Source organism: Carassius gibelio, chromosome A23 (genome assembly GCF_023724105.1).
Source record: "Carassius gibelio isolate Cgi1373 ecotype wild population from Czech Republic chromosome A23, carGib1.2-hapl.c, whole genome shotgun sequence".
NCBI classification, from domain to species: Eukaryota; Metazoa; Chordata; class Actinopteri; order Cypriniformes; family Cyprinidae; genus Carassius; species Carassius gibelio.
This window is the reverse complement of record NC_068393.1, coordinates 8,322,211-8,336,026: the sequence shown is the minus strand read 5'-3', so window position 1 is coordinate 8,336,026 and position 13,816 is coordinate 8,322,211. Positions and strand designations below refer to the sequence as shown.

Below are 13,816 nucleotides of genomic sequence, written 5' to 3'. Positions count from 1 at the left end.
TTGCGCCATGGGGGATCACTATTTACATGGAGAATTTGTTGCCGGAAAAGCTGAACACTTCTCAAGCGAAGAAACCGGAGCGTGCGAGCACGACAAGCAGAAATCCACTAAAGCTCCGTGCAATGAGTCAGTTAATATATGTGTGTGTATTGACACGATTGTTCAATTAATTCGCCAATTTCATTCATCATAAGTAGTAATAGGCTGAATTGCAAATAGATAGCATAATTCTAATACACGCAATGACTATCCTATTCATTACATTTTTATATTTATGTAGCCTACACAATAATATTCTTATACACTGTGATCCTTTTGTTTTTAATATTTGGCATGTTTGTGTGATTTGTATCCCTGTGTGTAATAAGCAAAGTCAACGTGCGCTGTGGACCCGCCCAGACCCGCATTTTCTACCAACACGCACTTTAAATAACAAAAAAATATCGAGCCATTGACTTTAGACTTTAAACCAGGTTTGAGTTGGTCTATGGCGCAGTCTATTTTCAGCTCCTTAAAATAGCAATGCGCCTGAACACACCTCTTTTTAAGACCAGCACGCCCATGGGCGCACAAATGGGCGCAAATGCATTTGTTAAATAAACGACGTGGCGCTGGACTGAAACTAGCAAACACACTTGCGCTGCGCCTTGCGTCGCATTGCGCCGGGTGTATGATAGGGCCCTTTATGTTAGAGGTGGTGGTAGTGGGGTGTTTCACCGTAGGGTTAGAGTGATCATTATCTGCTCATGCTCCAACATTGAACTGCTAACTTCATGGTGAGAGTTGAACAAAATGGCCTGCTGGAATCGGGAGCTTAAACACACAATCAAATCAAGCTCCTACAGTCTTCTTCAATGGGAATGCAGAGATTAGTTAGAGTACTGAGGGAAAATAATGTGTATATAACATAGCTAAACTTCAGGACTAGGTCACCTTCAAAAAGACTTCTGCTGTAGTGAATAGTCATGTTGGAGAATTTATTACAGGAGTCACAAGAGGACAGTAAGAGAGTAGAGTAAGACACACACCAGAGATGTAAGTCCCTCCCTGTATGACAACTGAGGGGTGCGTATGTGAGAGCACCATCTGTTTTCTCATTAGTGTAACTCATGAGGGAGCTACCTGTGCAGAGAACTCCTAAACATCGCCCTTCAGATGCCACCTATTCTTCTGTTCATCGTCCTTCATCACACTTCTGGGATTACACTTTTATCCCTCAGTGACTACTTTAGCATTTGTTTTTACCATTTTGGTCTGCCGTGACTTGATTTTTCTTTAAATATTTGTGCACAAATGTAGTTTGGCATTAGTATTAATTAGTAGTAGTATTAGTATTATTATTGTTGTTTTTATTGTAAAGAAAAATTCTATTTAAGTTCGATTTAAAGGTTAACAAATGAATGATCCAAAGTTTAGTAATGGGGTTGCAAAATAAAATACAATAAAAATAAAATAAATTCTATAGTAGTTTAGTTTGACCTGCAGTTTGAAGGTTGACGGTCAACATATATTTAAAAATTGTACTGCTGTCAGTATGTGTCTCAGTTTTTATTTTCCTGCGCTTTTTTCTTTTGTGTTTTATCAGCACAAGTGGGTGGATGAGTTCATTCCTCTTCCATTAAGTGCAACATTTTTTAAACGTTTTAAATGTTAAGAAATCAACAGTTTAAAAATGTATGACTCCTGGCTAAATCCCTGCCTGTTTTCCTTCAGCGTCCAAACACACTTTAAAAAAAGGGTCACGTTCAAACTCTGCAGCGTTATCACCAATTCAGCTTGTTTTACGCCCCTACAGAGCTCTGCTGAGTGCATGTCTGAGACCATGATTAAGAAAAGTTTCACTTCAAAGTGTCTCCCTTCGCTCCCTGCGGCGGTTTAATCACTTCTCATGTACACACAAATATAAGTGGATTTTTGATTAGACGAGGCCAGTTGCAAACATCTGAGAGCGGTTTGTTTAGCTGCTCGGCGGCCATGACAGGTGGAATATTGTTGCCTGGTATTTAACCTGAGATCTGGTGGGTGTGAAGTGAAGTGCTGCAAGTGTGTTTGTGTTTGTGTTGCATTGAGAGCACTTTGTGAAGTGATGTTGATAGTGCTCTGATTCAGATACAGCTGATACAACTGTGAAATCTGCCTCCAGGCGACTGAAGTAGAGAGAGAGCCCTGTTGAAAAGAACAGCATATTCTGGTTAGGTATGTTTGGCAGCTGGTTTGAGCTGGCTATTGAGCTGTATACAGAGTCACACATATGGACTCAGTCAACTGGACTAATTTATTTTTCAGCGGGGTGACATTGGCACATAATTAACCTGTCAGACATCATGTTCAAGTAGTGGGTCAAAACATTAGGTTTTTGTGATGTGTGTCCATCTTTCATCTATTTAACAGGCTCTGGGTATGTTTCACTGCAGCCTCTATTATTATTTTACTCTCTCTCTCTCTCTCTCTCTCTCTTTGGATCTGGCCAGCTGAAAAATAATCAAGGTAGATAAACCTTCTTGAGAGCAAGTAAGAAATGGAAGGTGATTTTAAGGACTGATCCTCCAGCTGGGGGTGTAGTATCCTTTAGCTTACTTCTAAAAGTGTACTTATTATGGAAATAATATACATAATATACTAAAGTATGATCTGAATGTAAAGTTTTCGAACACCTAATTAAATATATTATAGTTAGTTTTTTATGAAATGCAGTTAGCTGAACTGAAGTCTTTGCTATCACTTTTTATCAATTTAACTTATCCTTGTTACTAATTTCTTTTAAAAAGAAATTTTTATTGCTAAAAAAGATTTATATTTATCAAAAAGTCCTGAAAAAAAGTATCACAGGTTCCAAAAACAATGCATCCACATATTAGCATGATTTCTGAAAGATCGTGCGACTGGAGTAGGCTAATGGTTAATGAACAAATATATTTAATATTATATTTTAAAGTATATTAAAATGGAAAACTTGTAATAATATTTCACTATAATTCATTGTTTTATGTATTTTTCATCAAATAAATGCAGCACTGATGAGCATAAGAGACTTATTTAAAAACCATTAAAAATCTTACTAATATATATGAAGTAGACTACAAATGCACATTCAATACAATTACTGTAAGTGCACTTTTTTTCCCAAGGCTTTCTAATGTCTGTTTATAATTAGTGATGTTTTCGAAGGAAATCTATGTCTCATGCTAAATATTAAACTTTTGTTTGTTCTGCAGACATAAATAATATGTCAAGTCATTAAGCTTAATGAGGAAAGATTTGCTGTTATTAGCGCACTTTGATGCAGTTCTTTATGATAGTTGTGTATAGGATTCACTTTTGCCTTTATATGCCATAGAAGTTCTCTAGAATCTTCTTTCTCTTTTATCTGTGAAACTGAAATTCAGACCTGTGATGTGATTTCTTCCTAAAATAAATTATATTTCCAGGGGATCTCAAACTCGAGCATTATTTAGGTGTGTAGTACCAAAGCCCAAGTGTTATATAAGTGTTGAGATGACAGAACCAGGTCATGTGTAAAGAGCCGGCGTTTGATCTGACAGTCATACAGAACTCTCTGGGTCTTTATGAATGATCTACACTGAACAAAATTATAAACACAGCACTTTTGTTTTTGCCCCAATTTTTCATGAGCTGAACTCAAAGATCTAAGACTTTTTCTTTGTACACAAAAGGCCTATTTCTCTCAAATTCTGTTCACAAATCTGTCTAAATCTGTGTTAGTGAGCACTTCTCCTTTGCCGTGAGAATCCATCCACATCACAGGTGTGGCATTTCCAGATGCAGATAAGACAACATGATTATTGCACAGCTGTGCCTTAGGCTGGTCACAATAAAAGGTCACTCTAAAACATGCAGTTTTATCACACAGAACAATGCCACAGATGTTGCAAGTTTTGAGGGAGCGTGCAATTTGCCCTTGAATTGCATGTTCATTTCTCTACCATAAGCTGTCTCCAAAGGGGTTTCAGAGAATTTTGCAGTACATCCAACCGGCCTCACAACCACAGACCACGTGTAACCAACACCAGCCCAGGAGCTTCACATCCAGCATCTTAACCTCCAAGATCATCTGAGATCAGCCTCCCGGACAGCTGCTGCAACAGTCGGTTACAAGAGTTTCTGCAGAAACTGTCAGAAACCGTCTCAGGGAAGCTCCTCTGCATGCTCTCGTCCTGACTGCAGTTTGTTGCCGTAACCGACTTGAGTGGGCAAATGCTCACATTCGATGGCGTCTGGCACTTTGGAGAGGTGTTCTCTTCACAGATTAATCCCTATTTTCACAGGACATGGCAGATGGCAGACAGCGTGTATGGCGTCGTGTGGGTGAGTTGTTTGATGTCAATGTTGTGGATTGAGTGGCCCATGGTGGCAGTGGGGTTATGGTTTGGGCAGGTGTATGTTATAGACAACGAACACAGGTGCATTTTATTGATTTTATTGCTATACGGTGACAAGATCCTGAGGCCCATTGTTGTACCATTCATCCACCACCATCACATCATGACACAGCATGATAATGCACGGCCCTATGTTGCAAGGATCGGAAGGAGATGTGTTGCACTGCTTGAGGCAAACGCTGGTCACACAAGATACAAACTAGTTTTCAGAGCACCCCCCCCCCCCACTCAAATACAGTAAAACTGCACATTTTAGAGTGGCCATTTATTGTGGCCAGCCAAAGGCACACCTGTGCAATAATCATGCTGTCCAATCAGCATCTGGATATGCTACACCTGTGAGGTGGATGGATTCTCTAAGTGAGGAGAAGTGGTCACTACACAGATTTGTGAGCAATATTTGAGAGAAATAGGCATTTTGTGTACATAGAAAAAGTCTTAGATCTTTGAGTTCAGCTCATGAAAAATAGGGGCAAAAACAAAAGTGTTGCATTTATAATTTTGTTCAGTGCAATTGGTAATAAACTTGAAATAAATTCACATCCAATGGAGTATTTATAGTTACATTTGTGGAGATTCATCACAAGCAACTACTTCTTAATTAGAGCCAATTAATAGTCAGTTTCAGAATTAAATTGTGATTACCATCCTGAGAAAAAAAAAAGAAGAGTGAAAGTCTAAGATTCTTGAAATTATGATTTTCAGGAAGTCTGACATCATAATTGACTAGTAAAATATAATCAAATGATTGTATAAAAAATTTTTTTGTGTAAACTGTCTTTAAATGCAATATTATAGAACCTTTTGAGGTTTGGCACGACTTTAAAGAATCTTTTTTTTTTAATTACCAGGATGAAAAATTTACAGCCATAGACATTTTACCAAGTTTATTTTCATTTGTATTACATTTATTAATGAGTTTTAAGGAATAGTTCTTAAGGCCGATTCCACAATGATTACAAAAAAACAAAAAAAAAACAATGAGATAATTCCATTCAAATAAAAGGCATTATAGCGACTAGACTGAGGGATTGAAATCAGAATTAGCTGGCATGAGAAACACCCCGAGGGAGTTGAAGGCCACTGACCCAGAAACCTCATCTCTCCGCAGCAGCTTTACCCTTTGACCTGAATGATCAGTCCATGAAACACAGCCGGAATACTGTTAACACATTCTGCCAGCTCAGTTGCCTTATATTTCAGAGGTGAAAAGGTTAGATCTGTAACACTTTACACCACTTCACAAGAGAGTAGAAAGAAACTATGAAAATCAGCAGAAATCTTCACTCTTTGCCTGAGATGCCCTAAGCAAGAATTAGTTTCGAATTGATTAAATTTGGGTTACAAATTGGGTTTGTCTCATGATCTCAGAGTAAAAGAGCTCTTCAACAAAAGATTTCATATTTATAGCTGAATAATAAATAGTCTGTTCTGCTGTTTGAATATTATATATATTTAAATATATTCAAGGGTAAAACACTTACTTTAAATTCTAATACAATTTCACAATATTACTTTTTTATCAAATAAATACAGCGTTTGGTAAGCATAAGACACTTCTTTAAAAAATAAAAAATTTACATTTAACAGAATACTGTAAACATTGTGAAACATGGGGTTTTATAAGTCTAAGTCAAAGTTGAATGGTTTAAAAGTACCTAAAATCTTAAATGGCATTCAGCCCATACCCGCTCTATCACAGCCTCTCATGTGCCTCATAGGCTCTCATTTAGGCATTTAAATTTTTGTCAGTATCCATTTCCATCTCCTTCGTTCATATGCAAACACACTACATTCATTTTTTTTTCTTGTTTGACCAATGACAGATTAATTGGTTTGGAATAGTGCCACTCTCTGGGACTTGAGTTTGCCCTATGTGTGTTTTCATGCAGTGCTGTGCCATCTGTCTCTGTGGCACTGCCATACACATCAATATGCCTGTCATCTACACACACACAAACAAGCACAAACACACACACACACACACACACATACACACAAACACACACACACACACACACACACATGCATACCTGTCCCGTGTTCACTTGTAAACTCTCTCTAACGTCTCTTTAAGTAATGTATTATCGGCCATGGTATTTTCATAATGAATGGTATATTAGATGTGGCTGCCATACATGCTGCGCACACTTATGGCTAGGGATTTCAGCAAACCCCTAATGCTGAGTATTAAATGTTGAGTAGCTAATCCCACACATGAATGATACCTCAAATAATTTACATTTACATTTGCATTTACATTTATTCATGTAGTGGATGTTTTTATTGCAAATGAAATATAAAGAACATCACAGGCAATTTGAGGAGAGGTGTTATTACAAGTGATCAAATCTGTGATCCTTACCCAGTGTATACCTGTGGAAGCATTATCTGTCCTTCCTAGGGTTTGTCTCTTTGGAATCGGGCCAGTAAGCGATGCCCTAGTAATTACTCTGAATACCCTAACAACCATAAAGCAGTGCACTAAACAACATCCAGAACACCTAACAACTGAATAACAAAACCCTAGTCGCCACTCACTACACCCTACATCCACCTAGGAATGACATAGCAATCTTATAACAACATGTTTAAAACACTCAGAATACCTAGCAACTCTACAGCGACACCCTAGCAGTCTCTCAGAACACCCATCAACTCTATAGTGACACCCTAGCAGTCTCTCAGAACACCCAGCAACTCTATAGTGACACTCTAGCAGTCTCTCGGAACACCCAGCAACTCTATAGTGACACCCTAGCAGTCTCTCAGAACACCCAGCAACTCTATAGCGACACCCTAGCAGTCACTCGGAACACCCAGCAACTCTATAGCGACACCCTAGCAGTCTCTCGGAACACCCAGCAACTCTATAGCGACACCCTAGCAGTCTCTCGGAACACCCAGCAACTCTATAGCGACACCCTAGCAGTCTCTCGGAACACCCAGCAACTCTACAGCGACACCCTAGCAGTCTCTCGGAACACCCAGCAACTCTATAGCGACACCCTAGCAGTCTCTCGGAACACCCAGCAACTCTACAGCGACACCCTAGCAGTCTCTCGGAACACCCAGCAACTCTATAGCGACACCCTAGCAGTCTCTCGGAACACCCAGCAACTCTATAGCGACACCCTAGCAGTCTCTCGGAACACCCAGCAACTCTATAGCGACACCCTAGCAGTCTCTCGGAACACCCAGCAACTCTATAGCGACACCCTAGCAGTCTCTCGGAACACCCAGCAACTCTATAGCGGCACCCTAGCAGTCTCTCGGAACACCCAGCAACTCTATAGCGACACCCTAGCAGTCTCTCGGAACAACCAGCAACTCTATAGTGACACCCTAGCAGTCTCTCGGAACACCCAGCAACTCTATAGCGACACCCTAGCAGTCTCTCAGAACACCCAGCAACTCTATAGCGACACTCTAGCAGTCACTCAGAACACCCAGCAACTCTATAGCGACACTCTAGCAGTCTCTCAGAACACCCAGCAACTCTGTAGAGACACCCTAGCAGTCACTCAGAACACCCAGCAACTCTATAGCGACACTCTAGCAGTCTCTCAGAACACCCAGCAACTCTGTAGCGACACCCTAGCAGTCTCTCAGAACACCTAGCAACTTTATAGCGACACTCTAGCAGTCACTCAGAACACCCAGCAACTCTGTAGCGACACTCTAGCAGTCTCTCAGAACACCCAGCAACTCTGTAGCGACACTCTAGCAGTCACTCAGAACACCCAGCAACTCTATAGCGACACTCTAGCAGTCACTCAGAACACCCAGCAACTCTGTAGCGACACTCTAGCAGTCTCTCAGAACACCCAGCAACTCTATAGCGACACCCTAGCAGTCTCTCAGAACACCCAGCAACTCTATAGCGACACCCTAGCAGTCTCTCAGAACACCCAGCAACTCTATAGCGACACCCTAGCAGTCTCTCAGAACACCCAGCAACTCTATAGCGACTAGGGCTACAAGATATTGGGAAAAAATGACATTGCGATATTTTATTTTTCTGCTATATATATTGCGATATTTTTTCTTACAAACAAAATTGGGGTGAGCACACTTACATTCTCATTTTAAATTATTTAAACATCGACACCATCGTGTCAATTGATCAATATGTGCGAGGGTGAGAGAGCAAGACAGCGGCCACTCTAGCAGTCTCTCAGAACACCCAGCAACTCTATAGCAACACTCTAGCAGTCTCTCAGAACACCCAGCAACTCTATAGCAACACTCTAGCAGTCTCTCGGAACACCCAGCAACTCTATAGCAACACTCTAGCAGTCTCTCGGAACACCCAGCAACTCTATAGCAACACTCTAGCAGTCTCTCAGAACACCCAGCAACTCTATAGCAACACTCTAGCAGTCTCTCGGAACACCCAGCAACTCTATAACAACACTCTAGCAGTCTCTCGGAACACCTAGCAACTCTATAGCGACACCCTAGCAGTCTCTCAGAACACCCAGCAACTCTACAGCGACACCCTAGCAGTCTCTCGGAACACCCAGCAACTCTATAGCGACACCCTAGCAGTCTCTCGGAACAACCAGCAACTCTATAGCGACACCCTAGCAGTCTCTCAGAACACCCAGCAACTCTATAGCGACACTCTAGCAGTCACTCAGAACACCCAGCAACTCTATAGCGACACTCTAGCAGTCTCTCAGAACACCCAGCAACTCTGTAGAGACACCCTAGCAGTCACTCAGAACACCCAGCAACTCTATAGCGACACTCTAGCAGTCTCTCAGAACACCCAGCAACTCTGTAGCGACACCCTAGCAGTCTTTCAGAACACCTAGCAACTTTATAGCGACACTCTAGCAGTCACTCAGAACACCCAGCAACTCTGTAGCGACACTCTAGCAGTCTCTCAGAACACCCAGCAACTCTGTAGCGACACTCTAGCAGTCACTCAGAACACCCAGCAACTCTATAGCGACACTCTAGCAGTCACTCAGAAAGCCCAGCAACTCTGTAGCGACACTCTAGCAGTCTCTCAGAACACCCAGCAACTCTATAGCGACACCCTAGCAGTCTCTCAGAACACCCAGCAACTCTATAGCGACACCCTAGCAGTCTCTCAGAACACCCAGCAACTCTATAGCGACTAGGGCTACAAGATATTGGGAAAAAATGACATTGCGATATTTTATTTTTCTGCTATATATATTGCGATATTTTTTCTTACAAACAAAATTGGGGTGAGCACACTTACATTCTCATTTTAAATGATTTAAACATCGACACCATCGTGTCAATTGATCAATATGTGCGAGGGTGAGAGAGCAAGACAGCGGCCACTCTAGCAGTCTCTCAGAACACCCAGCAACTCTATAGCAACACTCTAACAGTCTCTCAGAACACCTAGCAACTCTATAGCAGCACTCTAGCAGTCTCTCAGAACACCCAGCAACTCTATAGCAACACTCTAGCAGTCTCTCGGAACACCCAGGAACTCTATAGCAACACTCTAGCAGTCTCTCAGAACACCCAGCAACTCTATAGCAGCACTCTAGCAGTCTCTCAGAACACCCAGCAACTCTATAACAACACTCTAGCAGTCTCTCGGAACACCTAGCAACTCTATAGCGACACCCTAGCAGTCTCTCAGAACACCCAGCAACTCTATAGCGACACCCTAGCAGTCTCTCGGAACACCCAGCAACTCTATAGCGACACCCTAGCAGTCTCTCGGAACACCCAGCAACTCTATAGCGACACCCTAGCAGTCTCTCGGAACACCCAGCAACTCTATAGCAACACCCTAGCAGTCTCTCAGAACACCCAGCAACTCTATAGCAGCACTCTAGCAGTCTCTCAGAACACCCAGCAACTCTATAGCAACACTCTAGCAGTCTCTTGGAACACCCAGGAACTCTATAGCAACACTCTAGCAGTCTCTCAGAACACCCAGCAACTCTATAGCAACACTCTAGCAGTCTCTCGGAACACCCAGCAACTCTATAACAACACTCTAGCAGTCTCTCGGAACACCTAGCAACTCTATAGCGACACCCTAGCAGTCTCTCAGAACACCCAGCAACTCTATAGCAACACTCTAGCAGTCTCTCGGAACACCCAGCAACTCTATAACAACACTCTAGCAGTCTCTCGGAACACCTAGCAACTCTATAGCGACACCCTAGCAGTCTCTCAGAACACCCAGCAACTCTACAGCGACACCCTAGCAGTCTCTCGGAGCACCCAGCAACTCTATAGCGACACTCTAGCAGTCTCTCGGAACAACCAGCAACTCTATAGCGACACCCTAGCAGTCTCTCAGAACACCCAGCAATTCTATAGCGACACTCTAGCAGTCACTCAGAACACCCAGCAACTCTATAGCGACACTCTAGCAGTCTCTCAGAACACCCAGCAACTCTGTAGAGACACCCTAGCAGTCACTCAGAACACCCAGCAACTCTATAGCGACACTCTAGCAGTCTCTCAGAACACCCAGCAACTCTGTAGCGACACCCTAGCAGTCTTTCAGAACACCTAGCAACTTTATAGCGACACTCTAGCAGTCACTCAGAACACCCAGCAACTCTGTAGCGACACTCTAGCAGTCTCTCAGAACACCCAGCAACTCTGTAGCGACACTCTAGCAGTCACTCAGAACACCCAGCAACTCTATAGCGACACTCTAGCAGTCACTCAGAACACCCAGCAACTCTGTAGCGACACTCTAGCAGTCTCTCAGAACACCCAGCAACTCTATAGCGACACCCTAGCAGTCTCTCAGAACACTCAGCAACTCTATAGCGACACCCTAGCAGTCTCTCAGAACACCCAGCAACTCTATAGCGACACCCTAGCAGTCTCTCAGAACACCCAGCAACTCTATAGCGACTAGGGCTACAAGATATTGGGAAAAAATGACATTGCGATATTTTATTTTTCTGCTATATATATTGCGATATTTTTTCTTACAAACAAAATTGGGGTGAGCACACTTACATTCTCATTTTAAATGATTTAAACATCGACACCATCGTGTCAATTGATCAATATGTGCGAGGGTGAGAGAGCAAGACAGCGGCCACTCTAGCAGTCTCTCAGAACACCCAGCAACTCTATAGCAACACTCTAGCAGTCTCTCAGAACACCCAGCAACTCTATAGCAGCACTCTAGCAGTCTCTCAGAACACCCAGCAACTCTATAGCAACACTCTAGCAGTCTCTCAGAACACCCAGGAACTCTATAGCAACACTCTAGCAGTCTCTCGGAACACCCAGCAACTCTATAGCAACACTCTAGCAGTCTCTCGGAACACCTAGCAACTCTATAGCGACACCCTAGCAGTCTCTCGGAACACCCAGCAACTCTATAGCAACACTCTAGCAGTCTCTCGGAACACCTAGCAACTCTATAGCAACACTCTAGCAGTCTCTCAGAACACCCAGCAACTCTATAGCGACACCCTAGCAGTCTCTCGGAACACCTAGCAACTCTATAGCAACACTCTAGCAGTCTCTCGGAACACCTAGCAACTCTATAGCGACACCCTAGCAGTCTCTCGGAACACCCAGCAACTCTATAGCAACACTCTAGCAGTCTCTCGGAACACCTAGCAACTCTATAGCAACACTCTAGCAGTCTCTCAGAACACCCAGCAACTCTATAGCGACACCCTAGCAGTCTCTCGGAACACCTAGCAACTCTATAGCAACACTCTAGCAGTCTCTCAGAACACCCAGCAACTCTATAGCAACACTCTAGCAGTCTCTCGGAACACCTAGCAACTCTATAGCAACACTCTAGCAGCTTCTCAGAAAACCTAGCAACTTTATATTGCAGCAGACTGAAACAACCAGAACATTTAGAAACTGCATAGCAATTTGGGGTGTGCACGGATAGTCGAACATTCGGAAAAAAAGGTTCACAATAAAACCTAATTTGGGCACTTTCTGTGATTCTCCACGGCATATTTGAAGATGTATGCAAGCAAAAAATTATTAATGATTGAATAAGGGGCCGTTCACATATCGCGCCTAAAAACGCGTGGAAAACGCTAGGCGCGCTGCTTTCTCCTTCTCCAAAGTGCTTGGGCTGAAGCGCTCCTGAGGCGTCTGCCAATGACGCGCTCTCTCCATGAACGCAGAAATTTCCGCAAAGGATAAATGGATTTGCAGCACAAAAAAATCGCTTTCAGTAGCTCTGTTACTGAATTTATTTCAAAATGGCAATCCATATATAGATAAGATCAGCTGTTCCTTCATCTTGGCTGAGTTTCAACGTTGTTACGGGAAAGGATGAAGCTGAATGTTTAGTTCTTGTCACATGACCCGCGGTGCACTTGCGGCATTCTGAAAAGTTTAGATGTTTTTAACTCTATGCAGTGCGGACGCGCCTGGAAAAAACGGGAAAACACGAAACGCTTCACAAAACTTAGTCGCTTAGCACACCGTTATTTGTGAGTCCCGCCAACGTCGGTGCCGTCAGAGCGCGTTTTCTCTGCGGCCGGCCTTTTATTGTTAACAGATTAAGGAGCCGACTTTCCCCCGATCATGTTTACATGACCGTATTTCTTAAGAAGATGTAAAACAATAGAAAAGAAAGCAAAAAAGATTTGCTGACAGTTTAAAAGTTTCAAATTTAAGTGTAGGCTACGTTCTACAGTAGCCTAATTGGTGCAGGCTGTTTTACGTTTTTTCTTTGTTCACTTTTTTTTTTGTTTTTTTTTTGCTTTTAATCAGTACTTTTGTTTGTTTGCACGCATTGTTAAAGGTTTTCAGCTACAAAACACGATGTGTAATCTTATTGTGTGTAAGCTTATTGTGTGTTCAAAATGACGGAAACAATAAATGTTGCTGAAAAATAACGTCTGTCTCATGAAACTTAATTTAAATAAACAAATATTCGAATATTCGTTTTTTGTATGCTCAAATATTCGAATGTGATATTTGCGTAAAACGGCCATCCCTAATAGCAATGTCATAGCGATTACTCAGAACAGCCCAGAAACCATATTAAAGGATGCTAAAAAGATTAATGAAACCTATAAACCACATAGCAATGCTTTGGCAATCACTCAGAATACTTTAGTAACCATATTAAATAATGCTGAAATCAACTCTTAGCAATTACTCAAAATACCCTAGGAACCAATAAGACGACTCTGAATGCAACTGTATAGCAAGACCCTAGCAACCCAATAATGCCCAAGCAACCACCAAACCATGAAATAACTGAAATTTGGGGCGGCAGTGACTCAGTGGTTCATGTAGGTTGTCTACAAACCAGAAGGTTGGTGGTTCATTCCCCGACTCCACCTGACCAAGTGTCGAGGTGTCCTTGAGCAAGAAACCTAACCCCAGCTGCTCCCAATGAGCTGGATGACACCTTGAATGGCAGACACCGCAGTCGGTGTGTGAATGAGTGTGTGAATGGG

The 13,816-nt window shown here is 42.4% G+C and overlaps 1 protein-coding gene across 3 annotated transcripts in view; it reads left to right on the top strand.

Moving 5' to 3' along the window:
• The window catches only part of LOC127944570 (sodium/potassium-transporting ATPase subunit beta-1-interacting protein 3-like), a 70,005-nt gene that overhangs the window by 45,964 nt on the left and 10,225 nt on the right, over nt 1-13,816 (top strand). The window lies entirely within an intron of this gene.